The sequence below is a fragment of the Petaurus breviceps genome, unplaced genomic scaffold (assembly GCF_028583685.1).
Source record: "Petaurus breviceps papuanus isolate PSGF00001 unplaced genomic scaffold, PetGlider_PUasm1.0 175, whole genome shotgun sequence".
Classification (NCBI taxonomy): Eukaryota; Metazoa; Chordata; class Mammalia; order Diprotodontia; family Petauridae; genus Petaurus; species Petaurus breviceps.
In genome coordinates, this window is record NW_027185764.1 from 69,637,946 (window position 1) to 69,664,014 (window position 26,069).

The 26,069-nt window shown below is 37.8% G+C and overlaps 1 protein-coding gene across 5 annotated transcripts in view; it reads left to right on the forward strand.

The window, feature by feature from the left end:
* KIAA1958 (KIAA1958 ortholog) overlaps positions 1-26,069 on the forward strand; it is a 245,429-nt gene that overhangs the window by 62,527 nt on the left and 156,833 nt on the right. The gene's annotated exons all lie outside the window — the stretch shown is intronic.

Here is a 26,069-nt window from a genome sequence, read left to right on the forward strand (position 1 = left end):
CTTTGAAATGTTTAATAGGCAGTTTAATAGGAAGCTTAAATGGTGACTGGGGCTCAGGAGTGTGGCTGTGATTGGATATAGATCTTATATTTATCTGCATAAAGATGGTCTTTGGACCTGTGGTAATTGTTCAAATTATCAAGTGAAAGTATGGAGAGACTAGAGAAGAATGCCTAGGATAGACTGGAAGATAAGAATGCCTTGGCAGATGCCCACAGTTAGGGGCTATGACATGGATGATGAATTGGCAAAGGGGACTGAGGAGAGGCCAGTCATATACATAGGTAAAGAACCAGCAGAGAGCTGTTCATGTAAATCCAGGAAGAGAAAGTGATAAACAGTTTCAAAAGCTACAGAGAGGGAGCAGCTAGGTGGTGCAGTGGATAGAGCACTGGCCCTGGAGTAAGAAGGACCTGAGTTCAACCCCAGCCTCAGACACTTAGTAGCTGTGTGACCTTGGGCAAGTCACTTAACCCAAATTGCCTTCAAAAGAAAAAAGCTACAGAGAAGTCAAGGAAGATGAGGATAGAAAAGAGATCTTTAGATTTGACAAGTAAAAATCAATTGATGACTTTGAAAAGAGTAGTTTCAGTTGAGTGATAAGGTTGGAAGCTGGATTGGGCAAATTTTAGAGGGCAAGGACAAGAAGAGGGGACATAGAGTTATAATGAGCAAGGATAGTAGAATCTATTGAATCTTTTTTGAAGATTTGGGCATGTTTATAGGCAGCTGGAAAGAAAGCAGAAGATAGGAATAGATTGAAAATTAGAGTAGGGGGATGATAGTGGGGGCAATCTGTTGGAGAAGATAGGAGGGCATGAGATCAAAGTGCAAATGGAAGGGTTGGTCATGGTGAAGAAGAGGGCCACCTGTTCATCAGAAATTAGAGAAAAGTAAGAAATGGGAGGTGAAGTCAAGGGTTTGTGCAGTAAGGTGAAAGAATTGCCAGAAATGGTCTTATTTATTTTGGGGGAAATGAATGAAATGAGCACCTTAACTGAGAGGGTCAGGGGAGGAAGTACAGTTGAAGGATTGAAGTAAGAGACAGGGCCAGTCTCTCTTGGGAGTGGAATAGAGAATTAATTAGAGAGGAATTTTACCTGCTCTGAAGAGATTGGGAGTCCATCATAGAGGTGCCTTATGACAATGAGGGCCCAGGAGAAATTAGATAACATAAATTTGTAGTGGAATGAGCCGGCATGGGTGAGAGATTTCACCAGGTCCATTCAGTAGCTCATTAGTAGGGAAAAGGGAAGCTAAATGGTGTGAGGATGCAAAGTTAGGGTTTGTCAAGGCGTAAGCAAAAACAGGAAAAGGAAATGGGAACAGAAAGTAGAGGGTTTAACAGAGTTGAACTTGTTGAAAGGGTCAAGATCGGGAAAGGAGGAGAATATTGCCAGAGCAGGGGTTATAGTCTGGCAAAACACAGTGGGGGAAGAGAGACTTCAGGTTTCAGTGAGGACCCAGAATAGATTTGAGGAGGAGTAAGGCACAGGAGAAAGGAAATGATAAGAAACTGTGAGAGCATAAAGGAATTTTAGAATTATTCATTATGGAAGTGGGACACATATAGGTGATGACGAAATCAGGGGTTTGGGCAAGGGTTAGCCAAGGTTTAGAGGAAGGAGATCATGGGAATTAAGCAGAATGAGGAATTGGGATATTTGTGTATTTGAAGGAACATGACCAGGTAATAGAAATAATAATAACAATTATTATTGTTAATATAGTGCTTACTATGTGCCAGGCATTGTGTTAAGCATTTTACAGTTGTTATCTCATTGGATCCTGGGAGGCAGGTCCTATTATTATCACCCCATTTTACAGATGAAGAAACAGGCAAACTGAGGTTAAGTGACTTGCTCTGGGTCACATAGCTAGTACGTGTCAGAGGCTGGATTTTAATTTGGGTCTTCCTAACTCCAGGCTCAGTACTCTATCCTCTGAGCCACCTAGTATGCTAAACTTCCACATTATGAGGGCAGGAGTTGAGGTAGAGATAAATATTTTGAACCAGGCACCTAAATCATGAAGAGGGAGAAATGTCCTGTGATCAGTCAATGTGGATTTGTAGCTACTAGTTGAGATATCCATGCTGCTAGGAAATTCTGTGAGTTGAGGAGATCTGACTCAGTCATGAAAACCTCTCCTCATTTCTCATCTTGCTGTACTGCTTTGGGACTTCTCTAACTTTTCTACCATGCTCAGAAAGCTTGCTATTGGGAAAATGTAATCGTTACTGTGAGATCTTGCCAGTCTTGGGAGTCTACCTCCTCATCACCACCCTGAGCCCAGCTCAGAACATCTCCTCATTTCTCACCTGGCTGTACTTCTTTGAGACTTCTCTCACTGTTCAACCATGCCCCCAAGTTGGGTACCTTCTCTGTTCCTTTTGTATGTTGTCTTCTCCCCATTAAGATTGTAAGCTTCTTGAGGTCCGGGACTGTCTTTCTTCTTTCATATTCATATTCCCTGCTTAGCACGGTGCCTGGTGCTTTCCTAGTTGCTGAATAAATGTTTACTAAAAACCGGAAGCAAACGTGGAGGCAAACTAAAGTTCCAAGATCAGAGAACTCTTAAATTTGTAGACATAGAATGCTTGACTAAACCACTTTAGAGTGATTGGGGGTTGGAGACTGAGGATGGCATCTCTTTCTATTCTTTACCTTTATCTAATTTCTTTTTTTAATTAAATTTATTTTATTCTGAACTTAAGAAATAAAACAAGAATTTCTATAACATAGTAGAATAGAAAAAAGATGATTATACACGAAACTTAAAGTCTATTATATATTATTTGCTATCCCTTTTAAATGTATAATAAAGTTATTGTGTAACTTTCTTTTTTTTCTTTTTTTCTTCCTTTTCCCCTCTAGCCCTAGAGGTGGCTACTATTAGACACAAATATGTGTATATATACACACACACAAACACATACACATATATGTACGTATATATGTAAAACCATTCTATACATATTTCTATTATTATTTTCTTGATTCAGATAGCATCTTTCTTCTGTCCTTTGTAGTTAATTTGAGCATTTATAAAAGTCAAAATGACTTAGTCACTCTAAGTTGTTCTTAAAATAATATTGTTACTGTATAGAACATTCTCTTGGTTCTGCTCATTTCACTCTTCATTATTTCATGCAAGTTTATCCATGTTTTTCCAAGACCACAGAGCTTATTATTTCTTATAGCACAGTACTATTCCATGACAATTGTATACCACAACTTGTTCAACCACTCCTTAATTGATGGGCATATATGTAATTTCCAGCTCTTTGCCACCACAAAGAGAGTTACTATAAATATTTTAGAACATATAAGTTCTTTTCCTTTTTCCCTGATCATCTTGTAGTGGTATTGCTGGGTCATTTACTAACTCTTTGGGCATAATTCCAGATTGTTCTCCAAAATGGTTGGATCAGTTCACGGTACCACCAACAGTGAATCAGTGTGCCAGTTTTTGAGGGAATTCCTCAAGACGAATTCTCAGTGCCTTTAATTCTCAAAGATGATTTTAATCTCTGGCTATGATTTATCTTTTATATCTATGTACATTAGTACTCTGAATCTTTTTCATATTCACATCCCCAGCTCAGCACAGTGCCTGTAACATACCAGATGTTTAATAAATGTTTGTTGACCAACTGAAGCAAATGTGGAGGCAAAGTTCCAAGATCGGACAACTTTTAAATTGGTAGATGTGGAGTTCTTGATTAAACCATTTTAGGTTGCTTGTGGCTTGGAGACTGAGGATGGCATCTCTTTCTGTTCTTTATCCTTATCTAATTTCTGAGGGAATCCCCCGAGATGAATCCTCCCAGTGCCTTTAATTCTACAAGATTATTTTAATCTCTGGCTATTGTTTATCTTTTTGTCTCTATATATTAAAAGTCTGAATATATGCTAGTTTTTTCTTATTATATGTTTAAAGTAACCAAGTCAACAAGCATTTATTAACCATCTACTATGTGCCAGGTACTATGGTTTGTTTGGTTGGAGGTTTTTTTTGCTTTTTTGGAGGGCAATTGGGATTAAGTGATTTGCCCAAGGTCACACAGCTAGTTTTTGTGTTAAGTGTCTGAGGCTGTATTTGAACTCAGGTCCTCCTGACTCCAGGGCCGGTGCTCTCTTCACTGCACCACCTAAACCCTGCCCAGGCACTATGTTAAAAATTGGGGATACAAAGGACAAACATCCCTTTCCCTCAAGAAGTTTACATTCTAACCTTGGCAAAAACCTGTAAACAACCATGGCCATACTGGATATATCCAAGATCAGTTGGAGGCAATTTCAGAGGGAAGGTATTGCTATTGAAGGACCCTGGTAAAGACATCTCTGGAGGGCTGAAAGAAGTGAAATTATTTTCATTTAGGCACCTATCATCTCAACTTCTCCAGAGCACGCACAATTTTTCAGACTTTAAGACCAACTGTGACTTGAGGTTTAACTGAACCCAATGGGCAATAACAATAGCTTGATAATTTTATAGATAAACAAAAGGGAAGCCCAGTAGTTCCTGCTAAAGGTAAGAAGATATAAAATGATAATATGTCTAGAGGAAGCCTAGGCCACTGAGTCAGTGATCTGGATATTAGTCTCAAGGCAATGAAAATAAAATACTACAGGGGCAGCTAGGTAGCACAGTGAATAGAGCACTGGCCCTGGAGTCAGGAGGACCTGAGTTCAAATTCGGCCTCAGACATTTAACACTTACTAGCTGTGTGACCTTGGGCAAGCCACAACCCCAATTGCCCTGCCTTCCCCCCTCCAAAAAAATTACTGTTGCAGATAAAAAGAGCATGTTAATATGAGCTCACCCCCTTTTTCAGCAACTCAAAAATGGAAGATCTTGTTTGTTCTTTGTACATGAGTTTAAAATGAACCACCAGAGTGGCAACTTTCAATGATCTCAATAGTAAGCTCTCAAAGTAGATGTTCAACTTTGTATCATCACACAGTCAAATGTAATAGAGTTATATAATTGAAGTTTCTTCTCCTCGACCATTTCTGGGACTATGATAACTCGTATTGTGTGTCTGATATTATTTCACTGAGAATTTTTAAAAATAAATTAATTCTAGGGGCAGCTAGGTGGCGCAGTGAATAGAGCACCAGCCCTGGAGTCAGGAGGACCTGAGTTCAAATTCGGCCTCAGACACTTAACACGCACAAAAAAAAAAAAAAAAAAACCAACCCATGTGACCTTGGGAAAGTAATTAACCCTAATTAACCTCCCAAAAACAAAAAAAAAAAATTGTGTAATTAATTAATTAATTCTAGATCTTTAAGGAAATTCATTGCCTAAGTAAGATAAATGATTTAATATTTCTTACCAAAAGCTAGATGATGTATTCTGTTTCTATGTGACATCACCAATATCCTTTTGTGTGTGTGTGTGTGTGTGTGTGTGTGTAAAGTGTTCTTGATATCTACTAAAATCTGGGTTGCATATGATACATCTGCCTAAGGAAATTGTATTTGGAAATGTGAAGAATTTTTCTTCAATAATTTGAAATGAAATGTGAATGGAGTAACTTGATGTACTTAAATGAACTCACAATTCTAAATGGAAATGTTTTCTAAGTTTTTCCATTTAAATATCATATGAGTGATATATATTTTTGTGCAATTTTTTGTAGTTGATGTTTCCGATAGGTAGAAACCATATATTTGTTTGAGTAGATATTTTCCCAGAATAAATAAATGTGTTCTCAACTAGTTTTCTCTTTAATGTTATTTGGATGTACTTTGTGCATCGAACAAACTACTTCAGAGAATTGTTTTCATTTCATTCATTTTCAGAAATGTTGACAATTGCCAGTAGCTACAAAACAGGTATCATTATGTTAGAAATAATCTTTAGCATTGGGCATGTTGTAATAGTCAGAAAGTTTATTCTGAAGAGGGTAATTGAACAGAATCCAGCTTTTTGTTGTAATTGCAGACTTATTTGCCAAAATAAGTACTTATTATTTAATACCTGCTAAACTTAATGTGTTTTTCTAGCTAAATATTCCAGAGATTGCTCTGGTACCATTAGTAATTTTATTTTATTATCATTTTGAGAGGATGTAGTAACAACTTGGTTGGAATAGCAACTTGAAAAAATAGCATTTTATGGGGAAAAAGCTTTATAAATAAATCAATTTCTGAGAATTTATATTAAAATGGAATGGGGTCAACTTAAAATATTGTTAAATTAACCCAAGTCATTAGAGGGCAATGGTCTCCTAAGTAGGGACCAAATACTCCCAATGAGCCATGGAATGACTAATCAGAGGACCTATCTCTAACATAAACCCCTTTAATTTTCCTCACTCCCATGTCCTATTCTCTCCTTCCATTATTGGAACTCCCAACTTCAATCTCTCTGCGCAGGCATCAGCTCCTTGATGTGATTATAACTTAACTATGTGACTCAGGTTCTTGTAGCAATCAGACAAAATTGGGAAAACTCCTCCATTCCCTAGTATACCCACATTCTGCCCCTCCCCAGATCACTTCATGGTTATGGCAGATAACCTCTAGTTATCCTTTGCTTCTTGGATAGGGATGAGAAAATCCTTCCCCACCTATCCTTATCATTTTGGTGTAGGAATGAGTCATATAGTATGATCAGTCATGGCATGGATGAGTTGCATTCTGCAGATCTCATAATCTTTCGCCCCCAAAAAACTCTACCTTTCTTCTAAACTTTGCTATTTTTTTGTCAAGAGCTATAACCATTCCTCCTCTTATCCATTCAAAATCTTGACTCCTCAACTCACTTCCTCCCATCCCATATATCTAAATCTTGTTTCTGCCCCCAAAATATCTCTCGTATGTGTCTTCTCTCTATTCACATTTTAGCATCTCTCGCCTAGACTGTTTAAATTTTTAAATTTTATATTATTATGAACTTGACAAAAAACTAAATGTGAATATTCCTCTATACAAAGAATGGGAAAAAAGAATGGCATATGAAGGTATATATAACAAATCGAGAGCTTGAGTTTCAAGCTGTTCTGTTTGTTTTTGCCTGTATATTTATTTCTTTTAGTTTAAAAAAGTTTCATTGATGTTTGTTTCTTTCATCTTTTTTTTGTATCATATTACTAGCTCTAGTCTGCCAGTCCTATATGAGTTCCCACCCACCCACCAAAAGTCTCCCTAGTTACAACAAGCATAGTCAAAACAAATCTCACATTGACTGTCTGAATTTTTCTCTCATTCTCTGCTTTTAGTCTACCACCTCTCTTGTCAAGAAATGGCAAACATCTTTCTACCCCAGTCTCCTGGAATTATGGTTGGTCATTGCATTGGAGTTCTTCAGTATTTTGAAATTGTTTTTCTCTACTCACTTTACCATCCGTCAGATATTTCTCAGGTTTTTCTAAATATATCTGTATGTTATTTCTTATACCCTTTCCTGCACACTTGTATACAGACAGCTGACCTTTTTGTTGTTACCCTTGCAAGGTATTCCACCTTCTTCCTCCATGCTTTTATGCTGGCTGTCCCCTAGGCCTCCTCACCTACCTCTTAGGCTGCTTAGTTTCCTTCAAATCCCAATTCAAGCACATTGTCTATGTATGATCACGCCTTTCCTAATCCTCTCCATGCCCTTCATTCCAAAATTACCTGTTATTTCCTTTGTATATGTCCTGTCCACACATATTTTTGTACTTGTCACTTCAGCAGAAGGTAAGCTCACTTACTTTTTGGTAAGTTTAGGTTCATTTACTGAAACACCAAGAGAACATTCCTTATAAGGCTTTCTTATGTGTTCAGCTTTGGAAAAAATAATTATCATTAGGTTTCAGTGGAGTAATAACCTCCTCATTCATTGGATTTTAGCTGATTTAGCTGATTAGGATCTATTCCTTGGCAAAGAAGACAAAAGTAAAATAGTAATTGAGCAACTATGCCTTCTCTTATCCTATTCACCCCAAACAGTGACTCTATTTTTCCTTTGATTCTCTTTTGCCTCCTTTTTGGTTTAGTTTTCCTTGTCATTCTTAGCATTTAATTTTTTGTCTTTGTAGCCCTGGCACCAAGAACAGTTGCAAGCAAGCACAGAGTAGGCACTTAATAAATGCTTTTGATTCATTGACTGATCATTGGAGGCAACTTTGAAATCAGTGAGATCACAGATCTCTTTGAATATTTGAGAGTTTCACCTGCTTGGTTTAAACATCTTAAAACTTAGGTGCTACTTTGAATTAATGAAATAAGCCACACTAATAAGATATGTATGTGCGAAATGGTTGGGTTTTTTACACATTTGTTAAGACTATTAAAATGCAACATCTTTGGATTAACTTGCAAGAGTAATTGATCGACATCAAGGAAAATGAAAATTTGTGAGCTGAGTTTCAATAGAAACCTATGTGTAATTGGATGGAATTGAAAATTGAGTGCTGTCTCTGAATGCAGATGGAAGCAAACTACTTGCTCTCTCTTTTTGTTGTTTTGTTTTATTTCTTCCTTCCCATTGTTGACTCCATTGGTTATAATCCCTCTTTACAACCTGACTAATGTTTAATGTGAAGGTATTTGTAGATCCTCTATTTGATTGCATGCCGCCATGGGGGGAGGGAGGAGGAGAGGGAGTGGGAGAAAATTTGAAGCTCAAGGGATTGAGGAACTGAATGTTGTAAACTAAAAGTAAATAAATAAATTAAAATTAAAAAAGAAATAAAAGTACATATGATCTTTAATATGCTGTCCCTTTAACAACATTTAAATGTTATAAGTGTGTCTGATAATGTCATTCCTTTACATTAGTCAAGCTTTTTGAACTTCAATAAATTCATCTGTAAAATAAAAAAAGAAAATTGAGTGCTATGAATTAATAAGTCCAACTACTAATGTACTCCTTTCCATTTTAAACTTTGTGAAATATATTTTTCAGCTGTTAAGACCATTAATAGCAAGTACAGAAATCAAGTTAACTTAGAATCACATACATGCATATAATTTACAAATAAATAAATGTACCCAACTTGGGGACATACTATAAAAATTTATTGCCAATAGGAATGCAAAATTAAAAAAAAATGTTCTAGACCATCGGTCTTGGAAAATGGTACTACAAACTTATTTTAATTTTAATTTTTGTTTTTTTTCTTGGGGCATGATGTGGAATTCTTGCTGTTGGGGAGGTTCTTGGTTCTTCTGGGTTTTGGTTTTTTTTTTGGAGGGGGAAGGCAGGGCAATTGGGGTTAAGTGACTTGCCCAAGGTCACACATCTAGGAAATGTGTCAAGTGTCTGGGGTCAAATTTGAACCCAGGTCCTCCTGATTCTAGGGCTGAGTCTGTGCCACCCAGTTTCCCCTCTTTTTTATTTTTAAATGTTAATTTAATAAAACACAAAAATAAGATACTGTCCTCATTCCTCACCCAGAATGGCTTTCATCTGAACTGAGAAGGCAATTTTACTTTCAATTCAAGTCATTAAATAAGTGACCATTATATGCAAAAACACTATTAGGTTTGGGGAATATAAAGATAAAAATTTTGAAGTTAGAGTAGAAAAGTAGATTGGAGAATATGGAATCCTGAATGCCAAGCTAAGGAATTTTTATTTGCTTCTGAAGGTCATTGAGTTTTTGAGCACAGGAGTCTATATTCAAACCTATGCCGTAGGAAGGTGATTTCGTTAGCTATATGAAGGAGGGAGAGAGAGAGAGAGAGAAAGAGACAGAGACAGACAGAGAGGGAGAGACAGACAAGAGGCAGAGAGACAGGGAGGTGGGGAACAAGATTAGTTAGGTCTCTATTATAAGTAGTCCAGGTAAGAGCTAAAGGAAATAGTGGCAGAATTAATGGAAGGGAGATGAACATAGGAAATCTTTTGGAGATAGAATCAATAGTATTCTTCAACTGCTTGGATGGTGGTGGCGGAGAGGAGAGAAATTAGTCACAAGAACTAAGAGTTTTGGAGCCTTGGTGTTACCAAGGTTTTGAGTTGGGTGGATGGCATTGGTGTTGTCAGCAGAAATAGTGAAGTTGAGGAGGTATAGTTTAAGGAGGAAAATAAGACATATTGAGTTGAAAGTGCTAATGGAACATTAGCAGTGATATCCAGCAAGTAGTTGGAAATGTGGACTGGAATTTGAGGATGTGCCTGGATATTTGGATTTCTGGAATCGTCTGTGTAGGGTATAACCTGTGAGAGCTGCATAATAAGCCCCATTAATGGAAAGGGTATATACAGAGAAGAAAAGAGAGCATAGATGAACCAGCAAAGGGAACTGAAGAGAAGATGTCAGAGAATGAGAAGAAAACCAGGTGAAGCCAGTGTGACAGAAGCCAAGGGAGGAAAACCATCCAGGAGAAAGAGGTGGTCCAGTGCTTCAAAAGGTCAAAAGACGAAGACTAAAGATAGACCATTAGATTAGTGGCTTTTGAGTGAGCAAGTTCCAACAGAGTGGGGGGGTTAAAAAGCCAACTTCCAAGGGGTTGAGGAGTGAATAGGTGGTGAAGGGAAAGCTGTGAGAGTAGGCTTTATTTTAATATTGTGTGTGGTTATCTTTTGTTTTTATATCATTTTAGTTTTTCAATGTGTCTTTCTCCCTCCTCTGTCCAGTGAACCTTCCTTTGTTAAAAAGCATCAAAAAGAAAACTTAACAACAGTCCAGAAAAACCAACCAATCTATCTACCATGTCTGACAGTGTATGTATGATATGTCCTATACCCATCGTCCTCTCCCTCTGAGGAGAAAAGAGGGATCTACATTTTCTTATCCTTATCCAGGGTCAAGTTTGAATCTTATCATTACACAATAGTCAGGTTTTGGTTTTGGTTATTTCTTTTGTTATAGGGTTGTTTCCATTTGCATTATAAAATTACATTTACATGAAAAGATATTTTCTCTTTTTCTACACTGAAAACTTTAGAAGTTTAATGGTGAAAGGGGGAAAAGTATAAATTGATAGGTCCCAGGATTTTGGCTTTGTTGTTTTTTTTTTAATAATGATAGAAGAAACCTGAACGTGTTTATTGGAAGAAGGGAAGGGGACTGTAGATAAAGAGAGACTAGGTCTGAGAGAAAGGGGCAGTCAATACGGTGAGCTGTTGATGGAAATGGAGGGAATGGGATCAAGGGCACAATTCTTGTCAGGAAGAAGGATCATTTTATCTTTTGAGATTAGAGCAAGTCAAGAGGATAGATAAAGCAGTTTTGAGGCATGGAGGAAGGAGATAAGAGAATTTATGGTTGATGCTCTCGATCTTCTCAGTAAAGAGGAAAGGTCATATGAGGTAGGTGTGTGTGTGTGTGTGTGTGTGTGTGTGTGTGTGTGATTGGAGTTGCAGTCCTCAGGAAAAAGTAAGCACAGCCAATAGAAAATCCATCAGAGACAAATAAAAGGATTGTCCTACATTGATGGATAAAAGACACACCTGAGGCTAATTAACATGAATTTATTGTGGACTCAGTCTATGTAATAAGTTCTTCCTGTCGTAAAAATCATCCTTATGAACTGTTCATAAACTGTTTAAAACCTATGAGGAATTGATATAAAATGGCATCACAATATAGCAGCATGATGTAGTGAGGAAAGCCCTGAAATTGCCCTAAAGGACTTACCTTCTGTGACTTACAGTACTGCCCTGAGTGGGTCCCAACAAGGTGAGGAGAGGCCAGGGTTCACTCCTTCACATTAGGCTCCCTGGTCTCACCTCTCCTTATGGTCGCACCACTGCTGTCACTATCTTCCATTCCCAGCAGGTGATGTGGCCCCTTTCTCTCCTGTTTCTGTTCTTAGCCCTGTTAAACTATTGACCACTGTACAGGTAGTATATAGGACAACCAGATGGCACAATGGTTGTAACACCAGTCCTGTAATCAGGAAGACCTTAGTTCAAATCCAGCCTTAGACAGCTTAGTTTCCTCATCTGTATAATGGGGAGCCTGGGTTAGAAGACCTCAAAGGACCTTCTATCTCTAAATGATACAATAGTAAAAATGCTGTGTGCCTCCCATGTTTCACTGAATTTGTGGTCTCTTTGATGTCGGTACATGGAGGCATGACTGAGTATAAACCCTAGGGTTATGGGTCTAAGTACATCAGGATAAACCCAGAACTTTGCTTTTCCCTAGTATGGGCTTTAGGAAGTCCAGTTGTTTATCCAAGACAAAGCTGTTCTTATTATACATGACATCATTTCACACTGATATTTTTGAATCTTCTTAAAAGTGTTAGCAATTTTTGGCTGTTCATTTATTTATTTTTAAAATCAGGGAAAACCTAATTGAGTTAAGAGAAGAGTTCATGACTTAGGTCTAGAAATGACAAAATATTTGAGACAAATGGCTGCAAGAGAGATATTCCTGAAAAGTGAGAATAAAAGAGGAATTCCTGAAAAGTTGTTTATAGAGTGAATCACACTTTTCCTTTGACTTAACTGACAGCCCCAGAGGGAAAATGTTTTGGCCTTAAGCAAAATGAATATTGCTTGCTGCCAAAATGTTCTTAATTTTAGAATTGTACTCCTGTAGAAAGGGCATCAGACTCAGAGAAAGGAAGCCAGGATTCAAATCATGGTTCTGCCTGTGTAATCTTGGGCAAATCACTAAACTTCTTGGATTTCAGTTTTCTCATTTGCAAATTGGGGGTAGGGGTTCAATCATACGTAAGATGAAGTATGTTGTCCCTGGAGGGAAATATTTACTGCATACAGGGATTTAGGATCATAGAATCCTTCAGAACCAGAAGGGGCCCTAGAGGCCATCTAGTTCAATGCCCCCAGTTTACAGATGAAGAGACTGAGGCTCAGGGAAGTTTTAGTGAAAATCTCAAGGTCATGGAGGTAGTAAGTATTGGAACATAAGATTTGAACATAGGTTCAGAGCCAGAATACTTTTGACTATACAAAATTGCCTTAGCTATGGAATGGGGTAACAACACCCACCCCAGGAACCACCCCAGGAACCAAAGTATGATTTAGTAAGTTCAGGTGATATGTTTTCTCCCCTCTCTCTCTTAATACAAAAACTATACAATATCTTTATATCCAACTAATCTTCCTTATTTACAAATTTTATGCTTTATAAATAATTCTTGTCCATGTGAGAACTCAGTTTACAAGTTTGGGCTTATTCTGTCATGTTAATATGAACATTGAAACATAGAAACTTCAACCTGCATATTTTCCTTTTTTTATTCTAGACTTTGCAATCATTAAATAAAATGAGTGTTTCCATATTCAAAGTTGAACAGAAAAAGAGGATTGGTTATTAAACTGTGTGTCTTTAACATATACAACTTGATTTTCCTTTTAGTATATGATAAATTCAGCATAACTTTCAGAGCTTTCCTGCTTGTCTTTGTTTCCATTTGGCCTCCCTTCTTTGTGCATGTTTAAAAAGTGTTTTAGTGACTCCTTTTTTTCTTTCTTTTTAGCCACCCTATGATTACTTCTCGTTTCCCTTCTAACCACCCCCTTCCTTAAATTTAAAAAAAGTCCTCGTAACAAAAATGTATAGTCAAGCATAATGAATTTCCATATTGGTCATATCCAAAAATATATGTCTTATATGGCACTTTGAGTCGATCATCTCTGTTGTCAGAAGGTGGGTAAAGTAACATGCTTTATTCTCAGGCATCTGGGAAGATGATTGGTCATTACATTGATTATTAGGTATTTCCAAGTTATTGGTTGTTGTTGTTTTTACAATGTTAATATTTAAATTGTATTCCTGGTTCTGCTCACTTCACTCTGTTATCATTTCATACAGGTCTTCCCAGGTTTCTCTGAAACTGTCACCCTTGTCATATTTTAATGGTATAATAGCTGACTGCATTCACATATCACAATGTATTCAACCATTTTTTCAATGTATTCCCCCTCTTAGTTTCCAAATTTTTGTTATAACAAAAAGAGCTACTATAAACAGTTTTGTATATGAGTCCCTTTCCTCTCTTTTTAAGTGCATATATTTTTCTTGATATGGTCCTCTCACCCATGGCTTCTCAGATACTTTAAATCATGCCAAATCTTAGAGATGAGAATAACTTCAGAGACCATACCATCCAACCTATAAGTAAAAAACCTTCTCTACTACATGTCTGACAGCCTTTTCTTGAAGACCTTCAGTGATGGGAAACCCACCACCTCCTCAGGCAGCACATTCCACTTTGGAATATGACTTTCATTATAAGGAAGTTTCTTTTGACATTGGTCCTCACGTTGTCTCATTGTACCTTTTACTTATTGCTTATAGTTTGACTCTCTGGACCCAAATAGAAGAAGTCTAAGCCTTCTTTTGTGTGACTTTTGAAGACCTAAAAAGTTATCATGTTTTCCCTCTCTTATCTTCTGTAGGATAAACATTGCCATTCTTTTCAACCAGTCAGGCTATGGAATGATCTCAAGGTCATTCACCATCATGGTTAACCACCTTTGAACATTTTCCATCATGTCAGTGGCTTCTCTTACATGTGGCACATAGAAAATGAACCCAGAACTTCCGATGTGGACTCAGTACTGTGACCTTCCTCATGTAGAGTACAAAGAAATGTTAATGTGTAACTTAAGGCATCATAACTGTCCCTAGAACATTTCTTCTATATTTCTGGGTAATTCAAAGATGATCTCTTCATTTACTGTTGGGAGTTTCTATCATTCTCCTGTGTGTTGAACTTCAGAGCTATTTTATGTCTCTTTTTCCATTATGGTACCACTGATATTCCAATTTTTCAACTTAGATACACATTTGATCCCTACCTCCTAGAAATTTATCTTCTCTTCTTCCAGCTATTTCCATACTGAATTAAAATCATATGTAAAATTCAATGGGGAGTGGGGTGCCTAGGTGGCAGAGTGAATAGAGCACCAACCAGGAAGTCAGGAGGACCTGAATTCAAATCCAGCTACAGACACTTAACACTTACTAGCCCTGTGACCTTGGGCAAGTCACTTAACCCCAATTGCCCTGCCCTCCAAAAAGCAAAAAAAAAAAAAAATCAGTCAGGCGTTAGAGGTTTTTGGAGTAATTCATTCCCTTGTCACTAGTTGGAAAAAAGATTTACAAACTAGTTATCACCAGAGGAATAGCTTTATTTAAGGTTTGCTTTCTCAGGATTGCTTCCATGCTACTGATAGTCCCTGTAAAAAAAAATGCTGGAGATTAATTTTTTTATGATGTATAAAATTTATTTTTTTCCATTCTTTCCTTGGTGATGGTTTCAACAACAGAAGAAATTTTTGTATATTTGTATTATCTACAGTTGTATAGATTAGGAAAATGAGGCGTAGAGGCTTCAAATGATAGTTAATCCATAGTGTTACTATAAACAGCAGCTGGGTTTCCTGTATCTCAGTGCAGTGTTTGAGTACCTAGCCAACTCTGACTCATCCATATGCAGATTATTGATCACGTGTGGCATATTTTAAACCCAGAATGGCTTCTTTCAAGTACTGGGGTATCTATCTTTCTGTGCTATAAGTCAATGACATTCCCAGGGAGCACAAAATAATTTTAGTATTAGCTATATGAAATACAGATAATATATAGCAAAGGCAAATAACATTAGAATGTAAGCTCCTTATGAGTAGGGACTGTTTCATTCATTGCATTTTTTTTTCTCCAGTGACTAGTATAGTTCCTGGAAAATAATAAATACATGTTGATTGGTACAAAAGTCACGGAATATTTTACAGAACTATATCCAAGTAGACTTGACTGTTCGTGTGTTTAGGATTTTAGGTGTTTCTCTAGTTCCAAACATTTGCTTATACTCAGGCCAAAACGAGGGTAGAGAATATTTTTTCTCATGTCCTACTTTCTACTAAGAAAAGGAAAACTATACCAGAATTGCATTTTCTTCTTGCTTTGGGTCAAATAGCCAGTTATTGGCAAAGCCAAAATAAGGAAACGTCTTTGGGTTACTGCCACTTTTCAGGGCTATAGCCTAGGGCACAAAGATCTTAGAACTACCATTTTCTTTTCTTGATACAGATCACATTTCCCCATTTTAGCAGTGGTGGGGTTTATACAGTTTTTCTAGAGTCTATAAATATAAACAACAGCTACTCCAAATATGAGATAATGTTCAGTAGCCAACAAACCAATGTACTGTTGGAGAAAATGAATCTTCTTTATTAATATCCACACTATAAATGAAACAAGAGGCTCTAATATATATAGAATTTATAACTAAAAAGCAAGGCTGGTTCACAGACAAAAGAGTTGGCAGAGTTGTTTTTATCATGCTTCCAAATTTAGCAAGAAATGTTATTTCATGTTATGTGCATTTTGCAGTGCCCATGATGATAGGTAGATGTGTAGATAACATTTATTAAGTGCTTACTCTATGCCAGGAACTATGTTAAGCTATGGCAATACAAATATAGGTGAGAAAGACAATCTTTGCCCTCAAGGAGCTTATATTCTAATGGGGGAGAAGACAACATGAAAAGGAGCTGGAAAAAACTGTGTGGGAAATACTACGGGGACAAGTCTAGAAGAAGGCCAGAGAGGCACGGGTCAAAACACATTTGTAGTAGGCATGGCTGGCATGGATATTTCCTCAAATGGAGGTTTGGAACTAAATCACCAATCTGAGGAGGAGATTGTAGAGACTGTAGTGTTGCTGGCATAAAGATGGAAGTCCAGAAGAAATCTGGTTGATGAGAACGTGGAAAAAGATGATTATGAAAATAAACACAACTTATTCACCAAAAATCTATTACAGAGTGTGAGGAGGCAGGGAAATTATTTGAAGAGCTTGTCAGAACCTTTCCAGTTAGATGACATATTTAATGACTTCATTGTAAAGGTAGGCATAGAGTAAAGCAGGGGTTCCTTTTTTTCTTTTTTTAGAGGGGGGAAGGCAGGGTAGTTAGGGTTAAGTGACTTGCCCAAGGTCACACAGCTAGTAAGTGTTAAGTATCTGAGACTGGATTTGATCTCAGGTCTTCCTGACTTAAGACCTGGCACTTTTCTATTTTCCTATGTCAAAAGTTTTTTTTTTTAATAATTCAGGTTGTATATTTTGCTATTTTACGTCTTACTCTATTTCAATGGATTTTTATCACATTTATACCAATACTGTGATAGTCATTTCTGAATTAGCCATCTGTATACAGTATTGGTATAAATAGAAAATTGATAAAAGAATAGAAGTAGACATGGGTTATCAGAACTTTTAAAAATTTATTACAAAAAGGGGCCAAAAGGTATTAGAAACTTCTTTATACAGCAAATACTTGATCTTCTTACTAAAGAAAGACATGGGGACAACTAGGTGGTACAGTGAATAGAGCACCAGCTCTGGAGTCAGGAGGACCTACATTCACATCCTTTCTCAGACACTTGATACACTTACTAGCTGTGTGACCTTGGGGACATCACTTAACCCCAATTGCCCTGCCTTCCCTCATTACCCCCCCCCCAAAAAAAAAAAAGACATGGTATTCAAGGACAACATCAGTGTAGAAAACAAATTTATTTGCAAAACCTTATGAAGGAGAATGGTAAAACATCATGAACAATAACATCTTGTAAAGTAGTGAGTAGTAGATAAAAAAAATGGATTTTCAGAAATTTTAGCATAGATCCCAATTAAGCCATATCATCTTAAAATAATTTAAGGAGAAAACTAAAAGGCAGATAACAAACTATCTTTCTTCCAACATTTCTATAACAGTGATAATGGAACCACCAAATTGGAATAACACCATGGTCCCAATATACTGTATGAGAAATAGAAGTGACATAAAAAATGACAAAAATGAGATCACCCAGATTAGACCAAATAGACAAAAGAGGTCCATATGGAATAGGACACAATATTGAGCACATTACATATTGTCTTTCATGCTTTCTTCACTGTTGAGGGCAGTATTAATGAAAATAAGAGGGGCAGCTAGGTGGTGCAGTGAATAGAGCACCCGCCCTGGAGTCAGGAGAATTTGAGTTTAAATTCAGCCTCAGACACTTAACAAGCTGTATGACCTTGGGCAAGTCACTTAACCCCAATTGCCCTGCCTTATCCCCTCCAAAAAGGCAAAGTAAAAAAGAAAATAAGAAGGGAACAGGCAGGTTTTAACAAATTATATTCCATGGTAGGACCATACCATTATAGTCGCAAGTTTAATGAAGGGTGTAGATAATGCAATATTTCTCTGTTTTGTTGTTTACAAACAATCCCATGATTCAATAAAGCATAATGCTACCTCAAAGATTCCTCAAGAAGGTATCTCTCACTCACATATTAAGATGATAAAAGGTTCCTTGAAAGATAACTTTGTTCACAGACTCACTGGTTATTAATATCAAACAAGACAAGCAGGTACATGTTCATTAATGCTGCTTATCACTGACCAGTGCAGAGGCCAGATGGTGAAGGAAATCCTTATGGAGGGTGAAGTCATTCAGTGCTTCTGTTCAGAGATGACATTGTTCTAATTGTGCCAAACCTTGGATCATTGCCAAGCCTCTTTATTGAGGGCTATCATGAAAAATCTTTTGAGTAGTTAATGGTCCACACACAGGGAAAAACTAGATGAATGAAGTATGACCATTTTCTGGTCAATGATAGGCAGTTGGTGGAAAGCCCTTGGAGCTGATCTGTTAGTACATATGCCTTAAAAATATACACTGCTATGCACCACGAACTGGGCCTAGAATTGATTAGAAAGAGAGCAGGATGGATTATATTTAGGAGGCTGTATAGCCTTTGTATTCGGTTGTTTTAGTCATGTCTGACTCTTCGTGATCCCATTTGGGGTTTTCTTGACAGATACTAGAGTGGTTTGCAATTTCCTTCTCTGGCTCATTTTATAGATGAGGAAACTGAGGCAAAGAGGACTAACTGACTTGCCCAGGGTCACACAACTAGTAAGTGTTTGAGGCCAGATTTGAACTCTTGAAGACTCCAGACTCCACGCCTTGATCTCAAATTCTAATTAAAACAAAAATCCATCTTTTTGACACCAATAATCTTCTAGTGATGTTATTTTAGAATACTATGGTCATCTCCAAAGAATCAAAATGGTAGCTGACCTAAAGGGCTATGAAGAGCTGGCCCATGTGTGACATCATATTAACAATGATGAATTACTTGCAAGAGGTGGAATTGAACATATCAAAAGGATGTTTGATGAGAAAAGCAACATAGGCTAATTTGATGGTGGGATAGGGAAAGGAAGGGGGACAGTTTGGTATTAAATTGGTGCCTTTTCATATTAAGAGACTTAGACAAAGTCAATGTGTTTGGGGCCTCTTTGGAGAGTTTATGGGAATTCAGACACAGGAGTTGCACAGTTTGAGAAGAAATGATGGATTACTATTTGTAGCTTTGGAGGGAGTCAGGAGGACCTCAGTTCAAATCCCACCTCAGACATTTACTAGCCATGTGACCCTTGGCAAATCACTGAACGTCTATCTCCCTTAGTGTCCTTGTGTGTAAAATGGGAATAAGAATAGCACCCACCTCCCAGGACTGGATTGATATTCTCAAATTATTTGGCAGACCTGAAAGTGTGAGGTAAATGCTAGCTGTCATCATCATCTGTATTATTGTTTGCATTGGTGAGATCACAGATCCATTGAAGTAGACTGACAGTATGCCCCTCTTAAAGTCTTGTGTCCTCCCTTTTCCTGAGTGACCAGAGTGCCTTCACAAGGTCCCTGTTTGCTTAGCATGCTAGGAAGTTGCTTGATCATTCACTCTTCCTTTCTAGGCCCAATGGGTCTGTTTCAGAGAAGGCCTTGGTATTTTGTTTCAACAATTTTCATTCTACCGCTCTGAACATTCTTCTTTATGCATTTCCTCCCTCTCTGTTGAGGACTGGGTTATGCTACTCTAATTGTTCCCTCTGCCTTCTGTGTACTCAGGATTTTGTCAAGATGGGTAAACTGTTACCTTAACTTTTCTTCTCTTCCTGAATTCCTTTATCCTCAATAGAAGCAAAAATTTAAAGGTCTTGTCTCGTCTGGGTTTTGTTTTTTTTCTTTCTTCTTTTGCTTTTTGGAGGGCAATTGGGGTTAAGTGACTTGCCCAAGGTCACATGGCTAGTTTTTTTTTTTTTTTAATTAAGTGTCTGAGGCCAGATTTGAACTCAGGTCCTTCTTACTCCAGGGCCGGTGCTCTCTTCACTGTGTTACCTAGCTGCCCCTCATCTGGGTTTTTTTTTTTTCCTCTCTCCCATATACCGAAGTCTCTTGTCAGAATCAGGACTATGATGTTCAGTTCCATCCAACTTCGGAAGCTTCTCTAACTCTTGGTCTTATGTGTGGGATTCTTAAACAGAGCTCCATAGATATTCTCATTCTCGTTTTCATTCTCTCTCTCTCTCTCTCTCCTTCTCTCCTTCTCTCCTTCTCTCTCTCTCTCTTTCTCTCTCTCTCTCTCTCTCTCTCTCTCTCTCTCTCTCTCTCTCTCTCTCTCTCTCTCTCTCTCTCTCTCTCTCTCTCTCTCTCTCTCTCTCTCTCTCTTTCTCTCTCTCTCTCTCTCTCTCTCTCTCTCTCTCTCTCTCTCTCTCTCTCTCTCTCTCTCTCTCTCTCTCTCTCTCTCTCTCTCTCTCTCTTTCTCCCTTTCTCCCTCCCTCTCTCCTGTCTTTTTCTCCCCCATTCTCTTGCCTATTTTCTTCTAATCTCAGTTCTGTGATCTTTATTATCTGTAGACCAAATGTGTTGCAATCCACAGTAAATATAATTTTAGACATATGATTAAAAGTTAATTTTATGTGCCTAATGCAAAAATGTCATACTGTCAGTAGTATACTATTAATGGAATCTGGATTAGTTGTAGAAGTGAGAAAAAGCCCTTTTGTCTTACATTTTAAGGGCCATATGTATGATCCCATCAACTGTCAGAGGGCCCAGTAGTAAAGGTGCTATGGGGGTACTTTTCTGTTATCTTCACCATTAGATTTTGAGTTGCTTGAGAGCAAGGGACTGTCTTTTAGCTTTCTTTGTATTACCAACGTTTAGCACAATGCTTGGCTCATAGTCGTAAATGTCTGCCTGATTGACTAGGGCTTAGCAGGAACAGGTGTTATAGGAAGCTTCATCCCCAACCTTTTCTGCCAGTGTTCCTTTCCCTTTTCCCCCTTCAGACTGAATGCTGGCTCCTTCATTTCCACCCTTATAGAAGGGAACTCAGAGTTATCATTCTACTAATGACCATTGCACCCCCAGATCTAGCTCCCAGGCTCACTTATGGAAATCTCAGTCTTTCTCCCCTACCCAACCAGAAATGCCCTGGTCTCTCCATTCAATCAAGTTTACTCAATCAACATCAGCCAGGAGGTCACTTCCTGTTCATTAATTTGTAGTCACTGTCATCCCCTTATAACCTCTAGGACATAGTTATTGCTTCTTCCCCCCTTTTGGCCTCAGAGTTCCTCCAAACTCCTATTGGTAGCGTTAACTCAGTATTGGAGAGCTGATTGTAACTATGAGGAGTGATGACAAGCATGGAGCTCTAAGAATGTCAGGAATGTTTTGGCTGGGCTTTCAAAGTCCTCTAAAGCAGAGTTTGTGCAACAGGCCCAAGAGGAGACTTTTTTTTTCATACTGACTATAATCAGCTTATGTGATTCTACTCATTTATGCTTCAGTAAGGATACAAGCTATTTAACAGTATTACTTAAGGAGTTGGCAGAATTAAATGCATGTTTCCAAAAGGAATAATTAGAAAATGATTCTCATTTAGCTTATTGGTGAAACCTATGAGAAAAATTAAGTGGAATTTCATTGTGAAGGAAGAGGTCCTTTAACTTCATCTCTAATTTTACATTCTTCACATTCGCGATTTGGATTAATAATGACAACAAAAATGTTACCATAATGGCCAGTTTAGCTGACAGACCACTGAACCATCCACAATGCCCATGGAGAATTTGAATTACCTCAATACAACAAATACCAATTAAGGGCCTACTCTGTATAAGTCATATGCTAGATGCTGGGGATAGAAATACCAAAAAGCAGTGCTTGCTCTCAAAGATCTTAAATTAGTTATATTACATATATAATATAATTAATTTGGTATATAATTTAGTGAATTTTATTATTATTTAGTCATAATATAATTAAATTAGTATTATATAGTTATATCATTGGAGTTCAGTGAACAAAGATTATGCATTGTGACATCTTTTACTGTCAAATGATGATGATGATGATGATAAATGAAGATGACTAGCATTTATATAGCACATATTATGTGCCAGGCAGGCATTGTGCTAAATACTTTAAAAATATGATCTCATTGGATCCTCAGAACAAGCCTGGAAGGTAGGTTCTTTGATTTTGCCCATTTTTACAGTTGAGGAAACTGAGGCAAACAAGGATCACACAACTAGGGATGTGTCTGAGACCAGATTTGAACTTAGGGCTTCCTGATTCCAGGCCCAGTGTATTCTCCCTGATGCAGCACTTAACTGCTTCAACATCTTTTTGCCAGAGATAGAAATAATAAGAGGTAGTAGAGATGCGTTCCAGAAAAAGGGGGAGAAGAATCTCAACACCAGTGAAAATAATGCCAGTGTGAAGTAATGTTTTATCTAAGCTTGTTCTGGATAGTCTATGGTTGGTCATTCAAAGATAAGTCAAACAGATAAAAATGCTTAATTTCAGACTGCTATTTGGATATGTAGATTATTTAAAAATTAGGTAGGTAATGAGCCCATGAAATAGGAGAGGAATGGAGAAAGTGTCTAGAAATGGAAAACCACTACCTTAGAAAATAATCTAATCCTAGAAGCCTTGCTGACTTCTCACTTTTGCCAAGTATTGTCTCTTGATTGTCTTTGTGTGTAGATTTGTCTATAAAGGCATTTTTAAACATTTAATTTAGCAGCAATAATGACTTGGAAACAGGATATATGAGTACTTCATCCTTACTTTCAAAGACAGGAGCTAGTTTAACCTGCCTTTCCATATTAAGGGAGTTTTGCTCCCAGAAGAATCATTCATTGTGGGCATCTCTAAGTAAGAAGGACCTGGAGAGTTAGAAAAACAGCTAGCACAAACTCCATGTAGTTTTACTCCATAGGAGATGCATGCAGCCACCCTCAGGCCTTCTGGGTAGAATTTCTTGGCTCTCATGTAAAGTTGAGATGACTAATTCAACAGGTTTGGAAGACCCACTTTCCAGTATTCTTGAGCAAACTTCAGACCTTCCCAGGCTTAGAGTATACAGCTATTTATAAGCAGTGAGGGGTCAAGAGGTGCTTGTAGGGGTACTTGTGGCAGCATTGGGAAGTGATATTTCTCATTAAGTGAAGACACAAGGACCACCGAATAAAAAAAGGAGACTGGCTTTGTGGTGTTCAGTGAAAGATGGAGTTCGTGAGTAAACCCTACACCATCTCAGTAGTCCCTGAGAACCTTACTCTTCTAGAGTAGAGGGGATTTGATTACAATAGCCCTTAATCGTCAGGGAAGGGTTGAATTCTGTTCAATGTAATCTGTTTTCTATCTTAGAAACTATGTTTGTGTGTAGGGAAATAAGTAATACATTTTAGAAAGATTTCTATCACAGGAGTTAAAAGAAGCTTAGTGACAGACTATTTATCCGAAAAATTTACCCACTTAGAATAGTTTATCCCCTGCAGGTCAATTTAATTCAATTCGAGCATTTGCTAATAACCTCCTGTGTGCAAGGCTGTGCTGGCTGCTGGGAACACCAAATCAAGGCAGTCCCAGGCCTTAAGGAGCTCTTTTGGAGGTAAGGGATTCAGCCTATCCACAGATAAATAAATAAATCATTGAGGTGTTAGTCTATTCCTTCTCTGGTTTCTTTGCCTTGGTAATAGATAGGTTTAAATCTGCAAATAGCTGAGAACTTCTTTTTATAAGAGAGAAGAGAATAAGTACCTCACCCAAAATTACAGTGGCTGTGGACCAGCTCCACTCAACTTATTATTGAAAATACTCTATAATTTTGTTCTTTTCCTTTCACTGTGTATAAATAGATGATAGGGGTAGTTCTAAAACTATACTGTGTACATGAAAGGAGAAGGTTTAATGGGAGTCTTAGACATTTTCCATTGGTAGAGTATATTCAGAGAAGCTAAATTTTCTTCAGAGAGGGAATTGATTACCTCTGTGGTAACCAAGGCTCAAAAAATATGGAGGAAAACCATCAGTTTTTTAAAACATTTTTTTTTTAATTTTGAGCTCCTATTTTTCTCCCTTCTTCCAGAGCCATCAATTTAAAAAATTCATGTGGTAAATTATATTGATTTGTCAGGCTTCTGTAGTAAAGACCTATTTTCTCATTTTCCTATCTTTGCCCTAAGGGTAAGAGCTAGTTTCTGGATAAAATCCTCTGTTTGGCTTTTAAAGTTCTATATAACATGCCTCCTTCCTACCTTTCCAGTCTTCTTAAACCTCCTACCCCTCCGTGTACCCTGTGAGATGGTAACACTGAGCCCCTTGCAATTCCTCACCCAAGACACTCAATCTTCCATCTCTTGCCTCCAAGGGTTTTCACTGGGTACCTATGCCTGGACACTCTCCCCTTATCTTTGAGGCCTCTTAGCTTTCTAGGTTTCCTTCAAGTCTCAGCTAAAGTCTCACCTTCTGCAAGAAACCTTTGCCATTCCTCCTTAGTCTTCGTCTGCCTTACCTCAGAGATAACCTCTGGTTTATCTTGTCTATAGATTGTCTGTATATAGTTGTTGTCTCTCCCATCAGACTGCAAGTTCCTTGAGAGCAGGATTTGGTTTTTGCCCTTTTTTTGTATCTCCAGCACTTAACATGTTGCTTGGAACACAGACTTTTAATAAATGCTAGTAGACTCAGTGAGGATGTCATTGGAGGTTTTTAAAGGCATCGTTGCTTTACTAGTACAAGCAGTGATTTGGGGGGAAAATGAGAAGAATTGAAACTGGTAGATAGACTTAGGGTAGGAGGGATACTGACCATACAAATTTCCAGGGAATCCATACCATATAGAAGGGCTCAGAAGTTAATGAACAAGGCATTTAAAGGATCTATTATGTGTTTGCTTCTTTTGGGGGTATATAGAAGTATAGGATAGAATACAGCAAGATCTGTGATTTTATTGGTTTAGGGAAATGAATGAATGAGGAAACTTTGGCATTGGTTGACACCTTTTAGTCTTATAGAGTTGCCTAGAGCATTGAGTTGTTAAGTGACTTGCCTAGGGTCACAAGCCAATAGGTATCATTGTTTGGACTTGAATCTTGGTCTTCTTGGCTACAGTGTTATTGTTTAGTAGTTTTCTGTCATATCTGACATATCTGACAAATACCCATTTGAGGTTCGAGGTTTTCTTGGCAAAGATACTGGAGTGGTCTGCTATTTTCTTCTCCAGTTCATTTTGCAAGTGAGGAAACTGAGGCAATCAGATTTTTGGAGGACCTTGAAAGTGGCAAAAAAGATTCTGGAATTGATGGAGTAAGTGACTTGTCCAGGGTCACATAGTCAGTAGGTTTCGGAGATAATATTTGAACTCAGGAAGATGAGTCTTCCTGACTCCAGATCTGGCACATTATCCACTGTGTCACCTAGCTTGCCCAGTGCCTTGGCTCCAATGCCTGCTCACTGTTCCACTCTCTCCTGCTGCCTTTCATCAAAGAGCTTATAGTCTAGTGAGAGAGGCAAAGTTAACATCTGTTAACAAAGTGATAATTCAAGACCGCAGACAATTGTGTACTAATATTAAGCAACTTCTAGCTCCAGTCACATAGTCATGACTGATCTCATGGCTGGTGTTCTGGGTTTATGTCTCCATACCACTCACTGCCTTCACTTTTCACTTACAAAGGCTACAGAGAGATCATATATTTGCCACTAATATGCAGAACTTGAGGTAACCTCACCTAAGTTCTAGTTGCTGGTGTCAGTGTGTTTGGGAACCCAGAATAAAACCTGCCCCTTCCCATATACACAGTCACTTTGACATCACATTCTTGGGTACATTGACAAATGCAAATTTTATCCTCAGGGTTACTCTTATAACCCACTTTGTTTTTGACTAAAATTTGACTAAAACCTGGAGGCTCCCTCCTAAAATGTTCTAGATTCAAGGTCATCGGACCTTGAGGGCTAGTTTCCTCCAAAAACACCTCTATCTCCTTTGAGATAT